This window comes from Lissotriton vulgaris, chromosome 7, assembly GCF_964263255.1.
Source record: "Lissotriton vulgaris chromosome 7, aLisVul1.2, whole genome shotgun sequence".
Lineage (NCBI taxonomy): Eukaryota > Metazoa > Chordata > Amphibia > Caudata > Salamandridae > Lissotriton > Lissotriton vulgaris.
In genome coordinates, this window is record NC_141695.1 from 142,596,497 (window position 1) to 142,609,696 (window position 13,200).

Sequence of the window (13,200 nt, forward strand, 5' to 3'; positions counted from 1 at the left end):
ATTAACCCTTCGGTCTCAAATTGTTAATAATTTTGCATATAGGTACATCATATTACAATTGAAAACCTACTTTATACTCCTGTGATTAAGTTTCTGAATTTCTGAAGGATGCAAAGTTATCACAATCAATACCCATATCAAGAAACATTTTTATGTGGATTTACGGCATTGAATAAAGATATATCGGTCGCATAACTCATCTTAATACCTTTTCAATTTCATACAACATGATCTCACATTTATACAAAAGTTCATACCATCATATTACACCAAGAACTCTATACAAAGGTAAAAAATCTAATTCAGTTATATGTTACTCAAATTGTGTTGCTGACATTTATAGCCTATAAGACTTATTCCTGCATTTTTTGATTTAAAATGTACAGTATACACTCAGTAATAAGCCTAGACCGGATGGATTAATATTTGTCACGCGTAACATTTACAGTTGTCTCATAGTCTGCTCATTTGCATATAGGTCTCTTCCTGTTCATTCAAACCTTGTGCTACTGAGTTAAGGATATGTATCCACAGACACTCTTTGTAATTCAAAGTGGAAGTCATGTTCCCTCCTCTCTGATGTAAGACCACTTTTTCTATGACCCACCATTCTAGGTCTTCATGTGTGTGGTTTGCCATTTTATAGTGTTCCACCAGTGGCGCCCCCTGTGTGCTGCAACAAATTCTACTCTGGTGCTGCATGATTCTATTTTTCACTCGTTGAGTTGTTTGTCCCACATAGATTAGCTGGCATGGGCATTTGATGGCATATACGAGGTTCTGACTATTATAGTTTGTGAATCTAGTCATTGTGTACTGTTTTGAACCGTATGTAAACGAATTTCCAGTTTTTGTGTATTTACATACTTTACAATGTCCGCACCGCTGATGCCCTGTGATTGGTTGTAAGCCCAATTGGCTTCTGATGTCATCTGATTTGGTAGTCTGCAAAAAGGATGATACTAGATAATCTTTCACATTTTTTGCCCGTTTGTATGAGCACATTGGTGGTTCAGGCATTCCAATTTACTGGCCAACTAGGTTCCAGTATTTTTTAACCACTTTGGAGATCTCATGACTCCTGTTTCCCTGGGGCGGTACCATGCCCGTTTACAAGATCTGTTTAGTAGGCCCCTCGGGTATCCTCTCTCCTTTAGTTTACTGATGGGAGCATCACTTTCTTTGAAATAATCCTGACGTCTAGAACAATTTCTGCGTAAACGCAAAAACTGCCCAAAAGGCAGGTTATCCCGCAGATCACTGGGATGATGAGAGTTATAACGCAATAAAGTATTGCGGTCTGTTTGCTTCTTGTATAAATTCATTAAGATCTTTCCATCTTCTATCTCAAAAGTTAAATCCAAGACTGGTATTCATTCTTTGTGAAAGGACATTGTGAACTGGATATCTGTAGAGCATTGATTTAGCCAAATCAAGAATGTTTCTAACGTATCTTTTGTACCAGTCCAAATCATAATACCATTGTCTATATACCTTTGCCATTTAATTATACACTCCCCATACGGGTTTTGGTTACTGTAAAGGTATTTAGACTCAAAATCATCCATATAGATGTTCGCCAGACTTGGGGCAAATCCAGCTCCCATCGCCACTCCTCTGCATTGATAATAAAACTTATTTTGAAACATGAAGTAATTCTTAGACATGGCAATCTCCAAAAGTTGTACCAGGAAATCTGTAGGCACCCAATGTGGTGCCGGACATGAGTGGAGAGTCTTTTAATTTACCTCAATCGCCCCATGCTGGGGTATGCTCGTATATAACGAGCATACATCAAGGGTGACGAGTAACTGTGTTTCTGAGTCAAATGGTAAATCTTCAAAGATTTGTATTGGGTGCATGGTGTCCTTCAGGTATGATTTCGTATTTAGCACAAAAGGTTGTAGGAATCTGTCAAGATATTGGTTTATAGGCTCAAGAATGGATCCACAATCGAAACAATCGGTCTCCCTGGGGGTTTGTGAATGCTTTTGTGGATCTTGGGGATGGTATATATGGTCGGAAACTCTGGGTCTATTTTATTTAGGAATTTCAATTCTGGCTCAGAGAGGTATCCTTCTTCCATTCCTTTGGTAGTCAGAATCCTTATCAGTCTGGCAACCTCTTTTCTTGGATCACCCGGGATTTTTGTGTAACTGTTCTCACAATTGAGTTGTTGTTGCATCTCTGCTATATAGTCTTCGCGGTCTTGTATCACCACTGCTCCCCCTTATCAGCTGTCTTGATGACAATCGATTCATTGGATTTTAGATCTTGGAGTGCTTGTCTTTCTCCTTTGGAGATATTGTGCTTAATATATTTGGAGTTGTTCAGTAAGCCCATTACTTCAGACATTACCACTTTTCCGTAGGCCATGACTCTGTCATTAACAAGATGATTTGCCGGAGTAAAAGTAGAACAAGGTCGAAAGGAGGTGGCTGCCTGTCTCCTGCTGTATTCTCCCCTGTTTGCAAAAAAATATTTTAATCTAACTTTTCGGAAGAACTGCTGGAGTTCTAATTTGATGGTGAAAGAGTTCGGAGGGGAGGTAGGTATGAATGACAAGCCCTTGGCTAAAATGCTGTGTTCATCTTGAGTTAGAATATGCCTTGAGATATTCACTATTGGATCACGTTTGTCCTGATTTGCAGATGCGGGGAGATTCACCACATTCCTCTCTTCATCATTGTTATTCTCATTGTTGATTTCAACCTGTGCATTTATAATCTGATCTGTAATAATGGTGATTACGTTGGGGAGTGCAACTTGTTGTTGTTCTACGTTCATTTCCCCTACAATCTGTAAGTCTGGTATCTGGTGCTTATCTCACCATGGTTCTGTTGGCGCTGTGGTTGAGCTTGGAAATGTACTTTGATATTGTTCCCTCTGTTGTTGCCCCTCCCTCGGTTCCATCTGGGTGGACGTCCCCAATTAGGATCTCTGTTTGTCCATCCGGGATCCCCTAAAAAAGAAGGTGAAGGCCCAAATTGATCTTGATATTGTGCTCCCGTTCGATATTGGGCCCCTGTTTGAAAGTGGCCTTGTTGCTGATATCCGCGTGATGTTGTGGCCTGATTTGTGTTGTCTGCTTCGGTGCTTGAACTGCTCCCGAAGGACGAATTCGAAAAAGTTTGGATACGTCTAGGAGTTTTTCCGATTGGTATAGTACCCTTGAGAGTTTTGTACGTAATAGTCGCCACTCACGTATGGATAGGTAACATTTTTATCATACGATTTAATATCTTTTGCCAATTTGTTGAGTTTTTTATTCAAAGTGATAGTATTGAAATCGGACGTGGCTTTTTCGGCTCTCTCCAATGCTTCTTTGGTGTTGGTTAATGCAGCGTCTTCCAATATTTCTTTCTTCAAGTCTGCGATTTGTTGAATCAGTTTCTTTACATATTCTACTGCTGTCTCCGCTCCCAACACCATCCAGTGTCAGGAGCAATTGTTCGCCACGAAACTAAATCCTTCACGGAATTTAGGAATCTCTATAAAGATCCCCGGTTCATTCTTGACTTGTAATCCTTTCGGGATTATATTAGCCTGTAAATATCTCGTGAGCAGATGGCTGTGTAATCTGGTCCTTATTAGTTTTTTCTCTAGTCTTTCTAATTGTGAAAGTTTGTCGTTCAAGCTGGTGTCTATGACTGGCACCCCTGTTCCCAAATAATCGAATTCCGCCTGTTCCTCAATTAACTTATTGATATATTCTTCAATATAGGATACGGTTTCTTTATGGGATGTACTAATATTTGGAAAGACAATGAATGCGTATAGCACCCTTGCAGGGATGCACCTGCTCTAAATAACCATTAATTTTAATGGGGTGGCCCTGTGACCCTCAGAACCTGGGGTCCAAGTGTATATATGCAACAATGGTTCTGTTGGGAAGAAACATTGCTTTGATTGTCCTTATGACAGGAGATATTTGAAGTATTGCTTCAAAATTACAAATATTGTTTTATTATTTTGACAATCAAAGCAATTTTTCTTCCCAACAGAACCATTGCTGCATATATACACTATTCTATTCAAGCACGTGAATCTATGAAAGACACCCTAATACTGGAGAAGAACAATTGTTACTTACCTGTAAACAGGTGGTTCTCCAGTGTTGGTGTCTTTCATAGATTCACATGTGACCCACCCACCTCCCCTCAGAGGCTCGCTTCTCCTCCTAGACTCTTTTGTCACTCCTATGCTACGAAAATCTGAGGGCCTGAGCCTCTGAGGAGAAGGTTCTAGAGGGGTGCTTGCGCCTGATTGGCTGTAGTTTGGACTAACATAATGACAGGGATATGTTATAAAAGTTTTCTCTCTCTATGCATTCCTATACTAACCTGGTACTTACAAGTATTTCTGGGTTGTGTATTTTTTTGTTATGTTTTTACATATTTTATTGAGATTTTATTGCTATTTTATTTACCATGGGGCTCCCACTTCGACGACGGGCAATATTCAAGAATGAATCAGAATCAGAATGTTTATTGCATAATTAATTAAAATCATTACAATTTCCATATTCAAGAATGTGAATCTATGAAAGACACCAATACTGTAAGTAACAATTGTTCATGTATATAGAATCAAAAATCCGCTAATACGGCACAATTGGATTGATCCACAGAACTAACTCCCCTTGGCAATATCCCTCCATAGTCTTCCCTTTCAAACAATCCTACTCAGGACCATCACAGTTAGTCACTTTGGCACCTCGACTGTGCGCTTTCCCTCTCATGTTCAAGAGCAAACACAACAGGTCAAAGGACTTACGCTCCATCTCGGGCACAGATAATCTAGGATATAACCCTCCTCCCACACACACGTCAGCGCATCCATCAGGTGTTCCACCAAACAATACACTGCAATGTATCAAGCACGTAAGGTTAAATTACATAACAGGGACGGTTTCATAAATTTATAGGGCATATATTGATAATAAATATAGTTCTTTTTATGTTTTGATGTTCTCACTGGGCAATACGGACACAGCAGGTCCATAATGTGTTATTACATACTTGCATATATATTATGATTGTGTAACTCTGTATCTTTGTTCTAAATGTCATACTTCAATGCATGAACATTCTCAAACTGCTCTGTTATCCAAATATGTTAATTCGAAAATCAATGAACAACATGGGGAGAGGAGTTGGCCTAACGGCTAGAGCTGTTGACCTCGATTCTTGGGAACTGGGTTCGAGCCTCAGCAATTACCTGAACATCCTGTAATTCTGGGCAAATCACTTAACCCCTTTGATGCTCATGACGAGCTCAGCTCAACATGAGGTATACCTCTAGGGTGCTCATGACGAGCTGAGCTCATCATGACCACACCCATTAACATTATGGCCCAGCACAGCAGAGGATCCTCGCTAGCAGCCAAGGTGTTAATCTACCCGTGCCTAACAAAAATGACTGTCCTCATGTAATGCAACTGGTGCTATGTAAAGCGCCCCCATACCCGTTTCAGGTCAAGTCCGCGCTATATAAAACTCTGTGAAAAAAAAGTACAAGCAAAATACCATTTTCAACACCTGCAAAAGACTCATCTGGTTTCACTATGGATTGAACTTTGGATTGTATTGGGTGTGCTTTTCCTTCTACTTTGATTGACTCTGGTAATAACTTTGGGAATTCTGTTTAATGGAAGATATGTTAAAAAAGACACAGCAAGTAAGAGCATCAATGTACTACTCAAGCCACACAAATCATCTCATCGTGAACAAAGAGACTTGTCATCAGTGAACATCACAGCCGTTCCCACCTGGTGGTATAGCTTGGGACAGAACTGACTATGACATTTTTGGCCCATCGGAGCTGTTGAAAATTCCACACCAGTTCAAGATTTCCTTGAATGACTTTTTTATCATCTAGTACCTTTTCGAGACCTCTTCGAGACTTAATAATATGATGTCAAACTTAGAAATGTCTGTTGTATTTACAAATCATGAATACTTAGAAGGTTCATCAGATTATGAAGAAATGTACTGTTATAATCACTATGGTCATCATTTCTTGCACAAATCTGCATACCCTAGAAATGTAGTTATGTATAACCAATAGGAACATTGTCCTACATCACCAAAGGGTAGCTCAAAAACATTTTTGGGAACATTTACGTACTTTTCAGGGTTCAATGTATCACTGCTGAATCATTTTACTTTAAACATGTTAATAAGACAGGAATGAAAAATATGTTGACAAATACCAAGCAAATCTTTTCTGCAGCCTTTTATGCCCAGCTGTCTTCACTAGGTTTTGACTTTTGGAAAGACAACATTGAGAACAAAACTGTCTGGGGCTCAAAAGATTAGCAAGTGCAGGGGATAGAAGCTTTATTTAGAGCCTGCATCATCCCGGAGCAAATTATGTTTTTGAATGACACTGTCCAACAGACATCTTGTCTTGGGTTAGCCAAGATAAAAGACCTAAATAATCCATCCATACCTACACCTACACCTGATAGCAGTAACACTTCAGACGGGGAGGTCGAAGTACATACTATTTTTCATCACAACAGAACCGATCCAGATTTGAAAAAATGGTTAATCTCGCCCACAGACACAAAACACTGTCAAGATAGATTCCTGAATAAAACACGGGGTTTCACATTCACTAGGCCAGATACAAGATGTGTTCAGAGACATCATCCAGGAATAATAACAACATACAGTATAGGGAAACTAGGCCTTGAACGGTTACATAGATCTACACTCAAGGATGTAAAACAACACTTATCTTTACTTAAAGATGGAGCTGATCTTAGGTAATTCTTGCTTCGGACCAAGAACACCGCGTCATAAACATTTTATATATGCCGGTATCCATGCTGCCTATGAAGCATGGAAGATTACACAAGCAGAGACTGCAGAACGAATATGAGAAATTGATTGTATTAATTTAGAGAAAACTCTCTCTGTGATTGACAATGGATTAATGACTCTGCCGTCCAGGATATATTCTTTAGACATCGTAGTATCCTCTGCCATAGACATCATGGACCAGGACTTGGTGATGTTGCAACATGTTCAGTCGCAATTACGTTCTATCATGCTATTAGGCTGGACGTTACAAAACCTACGTTCAGGCTATGTGCCTTGGCATTTAATCAATACTAAGTCACTGTTTTCAGAATTCAATCTCACTGATAAACAGATCAAACTGGCACAGTGGGGAGCAGACTATACGGTGCTGAGCATTGAAAAACTGGAAAGATTGCTGTACTATCGCTGAAAAACCACTTCCAGATCCACACCGACCCTAGGACCACTCTCAGAGGCACCCTCATCTACAGGCCTCCAGGAACCCATAAACAATTCAGCGAAGACATCACGGACTTCATCAGTCCACATGCCCTCGCCTCCGAGAACTACATCCTACTAGGAGACCTCAACTTCCACCTGGAAAAGAAAAACCGACAGCAACACTACCACCCTTCTTGACAACCTGGCCAATCTCGGCCTCAAACAACTTGTTAACACCCTCACCCATATAGCTGGACATACACTTGACCCTATCTTCACCTCCAGCAAACACATCTCCTTCGATCACACCACAGCTCTCCATTGGACGGACCACTGCTGTGTTCACTTCAGCTACAAAACCACCCCGACCCACAACCCCCTACAACCTATCCCCCGGGGAAATTTGAACAAAATCACCACCGACCAACTCCTCACATCGCTCAACCAGAACCCACCCGCCCTCTCATCGGACCCAAACCAAGCCGCCACCAATCTCAAACAATGGCTCACTCACAGCGCTGACGAATTAGCACCCTTGAAAAACCATCACACCAAACAAGTCAACAAAAAGGCCCCCTGGTTCAACGATGACCTTAAGAAATCCAAGAAGCTATGCCGTACTCTCGAGAAAACATGGAGAAAAAACCCAACCACCGACAACATGACCACCTTCAAGTCAGCCACCCGCAAACACTACCAGCTGATTCGATCCACCAAGAAATCAGCATTCAAGAATCGACTCGACAACAACGCCCATAACAGCAAGGAACTATTCAACATCGTCAAAGAATTCACCAACCCCACCGCAGCCTCAAACGACATCACTCCCTCCGAAGACCTCTGCGATTAGTTATCCTCCTTCTTCTACAACAAAATTGCCGACATACATAACAGCTTCGAAAACAATTCCAACGAACAATCCTCTCCACCCCCTTTCAGAACCTAAACCACCTTCCAACAACCTCATCGCCTGGAACCCTATCACCACTGAAGACACCATCTGCCTAATGAATTCCATCCACTCTGGCTCGCCAACCAACCCATGTCCCCACCACATCTACAACAAAGTAGACTCCATCATCACACCCCAGCTCCGTGATGTCATCAACTGCTCCTTCAACTTTGCTACCTTCCCAGAAAGTTGGAAACATGCCGAAGTCAGCGCCCTCCTGAAGAAACCCACAGCAGACCCCTCTGAACCTAAAAACTACCGCCCCATATCCCTCCTCCCATTCCCGGCCAAAGTCATTGAGAAAGCCGTCAATAGGCAACTCGCCGCCTTCCTCGAATCCAACAACTCCCTCGATCCATCACAATCCGGCTTTCGAGCCTAACACAGTACCGAAACCGCCCTGATCGCAGCTACAGACGACATCCGAACACTACTGGACAACGGAGAAACAGTGGCCCTCATTCTACTCGACCTCTCCGCCGCCTTCGACACTGTCTGTCACAGCACCCTCATACAACGCCTCAGCAACATCGGCATAAAAGGTAAAGCCTTGGACTGGATCATCTTGTTCCTCGCCGGAAGAACCCAGAGAGTCCGTCTCGTCTCCCCTCTTTCAAATCAGAGGCCACCAAAGTCATCTGCGGTGTACCACAAGGATCATCACTCAGTCCCACCCTCTTCAACGTTTACATGAGTCCACTCGCTTCCATCGCACGCCAACACAACCTCAACATCATTTCCTACGCTGACGACACCCAGCTGATCCTTTCCCTCACCAAAGACCCCAACACCGCCAAAACCAATCTTCACGAAGGCATGAAAGAAGTAGCCATATGGATGAAAAACAGCCGCCTAAAACTTAACTCAGACAAAACAGAAGTGCTCATCCTAGGATCATCCCCCTCTGCCTGGGACAACTCATGGTGGCCTTCAGATCTAGGCTCCGCACCCATACCCACTGATCACGCACGTAACCTAGGCTTCATCCTAGACTCCTCCCTCTTGTTGACCAGACAAGTCAACGCCGTCTCATCCTCCTGCTTCAACGTACTTCGTATGCTCAAAAAAATCTTCCATTGGATTCCCACCGATACAAGAAAGACTGTCACCCACGCACTGGTTACGAGTCGACTAGACTACGGAAACACCCTCTACGCCGGAATCACAGCCAAATTACAGAAAAAACTCCAACGCATCCAAAACGCATCGGCAAGACTCATTTTGGACATCCCTCGCCAAGATCACATTACCGGACACCTGAAAAACCTCCACTGGCTTCCCGTCAACAAGAGAATAACATTCCGTCTCCTCACCCACGCACACAAGGCCCTCTACAAACTAGGACCCGAATGCCTCAACACTCGACTATCCTTCTACACACCCACCCGCCAACTAAGATCCGCCAATCAAGGCCTCGCCGCAGTCCCGCGTATCCAAAGATCCACCATGGGAGGTAGAACCTTCTCCTACTTGGCGGCCAAGACCTGGAACTCACTCCCCACTCACCTCCGCCTCACACAGAACCACATCCCCTTCAGAAAAGAACTTAAAACCTGGCTATTCGATAAATAAATAACCTCCTCCCCAAGCGCCTTGAGACCCTCTGGGTGAGTAGTGCGCTATACAAATTCTTGAACTTGAACTTGAACTTGAACTTGATTATACACGGAACAATCACTCTACCTCTTACAATTTTCCATTTTCAGTATTGCCTAAAACACATAAAAGCAGGCACATATAAAAGGTTGGACAAACAATACATCAAGACATCCTGGCAATTACCGTACACACACAGATGTTGGAGTGGGGGAAGAATGGTGTTTCTTAGTGGTAAAAACTGTGAAAACGCACTAAGCGGTTTTCTCCTTTGTCAGGGTATTAATTTATACCGGGCGTGCAATGATTCCTCTACCAATTTATCCTGCCACCTGCAACGTTCTCCGGCTGCGGTGATTGATCCACTTTTTGGACAACTTTCAAATGGAAGTTACATTATGTTGAACGATCACAGCTGCTGTGGCATGTTGCCAGCTTTACCCTATCTAGTAACTGTGTCAGCCAGGGTCACTTGCTGTATGCAAGTATTGATTCCAAAAACCAAGACAGACCGGGAGTCGCCGTTATGGCCTTCAATGAATATCTCTTCTATACAAATTGATACTTTAAGGAGAATGAAAGTCATTCTTTTACAGAAAACTGTGCCACTGACCTCGGCCAAAGACACCTATGATATGCAAGTCGCAAGGACAGAGATACATGCCCTCGTAACTACAAATTGCCCTATACATTTCTCAGAAATATTAAGTCGTATCTTAAACATGTCTGATACGAGTGGTATTGTACATGTATTTAAGACTGTACTTTTTGGACTGTTAGCACCTTTTGAAGCCGTCCTAGGAATATTTCCAAACTTCGTGCACTCTGTGTTTGTCGGATTGCCACTCATTTTGGGATTTGCTGCAGGGATACTATTTTTGCTGCAATATTGCAAGTCAATCCACAAGAGACACCCAGTTCACCATGGAGGCAACTTTACTGGCGATGAAGTGTCATGAGCGCATCGTCCAAATTTTGGGATTAACTTGTTTAAGAGAATTAAATACCACATGGTTTCTGTCATTCAGACCAATTTGGCAAGATTGCATCTTACCTGTTCTACGCTGCCTGCTATGCGGAGAAGAATCCATGCTTGACACATGTCTGACTGTGTTGTCCCCAGCGGCTACCAATTCTGATGACGGCATTCATTGAGATCTCACAGATGCAAAACTCTGACGATGAGGTACAAGAGGAAACAGGCACACAGGTATCATCCATTGCGAACATTGCTAATGCGACCAATGCTGATGGCGATGTTTCACATCTTTGTGCGGTTGATCTTCTTAACGAGGTAATCCAACTTTAAACTACAATGGTAGACAAATTCTTTGCAGAATTAGAAGATTTGATGTTTTCTCCAAACAACAACACTGACTTTTGATTTGGCACACAGTGACTCTGAATTCGACCATCAATTTTTTCAAAACAAAATTCTAATTTTGGAACTCTCTTTTCTATGAATAATCCTTTTTCTTTATCCAAATTTGTATTTTTCATTTTTTTTGCACAAAGTAATCTGCTTAAAGTAGAACTATTCATGGATAGCTAGAATTCTTTGAAAAACTTCCAGAGACAATATTTGACCTTGTCCGCAACCCAACAGTTATATGTAATATGACATGAAATGGTTTAGGCACCTTTTTCTTCTGTATTTACGAGTCATGTCATAAATATATTTTCATGATTCATTCCGACAGCATTTACAAATGTCAACTATAGCTAAGGAAGTACCTCTGATAAGACCTATATTACTTTTTCAATGATGTTCTTCACAAATAATTTAAGAAAGGATGCTATATGTAAGAAAAAGGCATATGATTTATTCAAAACATTATTTTTATTATTTTTCTCTTTTTGCCTTACGGTTTATTTATTTATACATAAATACAAATTACTTTGTTGACATACAAAAGATTTTGAGTAACAAGTGATGTAAATCCAATTAAGCAGAACATAATTCAATTAAAGCAAAAGAACCCCCAGCAATTCATCTTATCCTGTTATTATTCATTCCATTATACATACCACTACACTCACTACCCAATCTAAAAATACAAATATGGACAAAATTAACAAAAAATCACATTAGACGGACACAAAAATGTTCTGAAAAGACCTCTATAGATTATGAGAGAGAAGTCCTAACAATTAATCACATTTTGATTTGAACATTATTTACAAAAAGGTCCTTCTTTCTCTGTATATGTGACAAGTTAATAGTGCATATGAGGGTCTTTGATGCGTACGGCCTACGTACGTTTCGGTGACTGCTGATATTTAAATCACCTTCTTCAGGGCCAAAAAAGAAAAAACAAATGAACAGAAAACAACTACATTCACCAACGACTAAAATACTGATGTTCTTCAATTTCTGAAAAGTGAAAAAACATTTATAAATATGAATGACATTTCATAATACAAATTTATAACATTTCTTTTGATGCATCCTTATGATAAATCGTCCTACCGAATCGACATGCATATAAGGTATTTGGCATGCTACAGTGTTGAGACTCAGGGAAAGACTTCTAAGACAGATTCTGTAAAAGGCCATAGTGGGGAGCAAAAGCTCATAGTAGGGAGCAAAAGAACACCCAGTGTTGTGTAATATAGGTTAGATTCGATATATGTGCCAAGAAAAGATTTAGTAGTTTTGCCAAGGAAGAGAGAGAAAAAGGTTTAAAAAATGATTTATTACAGCTAAGTCATTGTAGAAAAGGGTCCTGACATTTATATAGCAATCAGATATCGGGCATTACCTATATTTGACTAAAGCGATGGATTCAATCGCCCCTGCTGTATAGATGTGAGAGAGGACTCAATTTATCCATTTAATAGCTGCATCTGAAAGGAACATTGGCACCGATAAGGCTCTATTTTAGCTGACAAGTATGTGGGTATGTAGTTAAAGTTCATAGGGGAATACCTGTTTAAAGAATACATCCTTTCTTTATCTTGATTTCTAGATAATGTCTAAGGGCCAACTGCTTGCAGAGTTTCCAACTTGATGTGAGTGCTTCAGGTGGTTCTACCTAGGGATGTGTGACAACGTATATTGATACACGTATATCTTTTATAAAAACTTAATTCCTAATTGATTATGCATCACATAGGTTACTATATTTACCTGGTATTTTTCTCGTGCCAAGTGATAGGGCAGGGTGAAGCTTTCCTTCCTGTCCTTGTTTTAAAGGTAGCCGTTGTACATATGTTACATCACCATCTAAGGAGTATAATGAACCCTGATTAGTATCTGCAGTGCGGTTAATATGTTGCAGCCTGTCATTGATATAAGAGAGTACTAATACTATACTGTGCTAAATAAGCACATATAGTGTTGGCCGACTTATGTTGATGTCTACACACTGTTTTTCTTAAAAAACGTGCTGGAGTACGGGT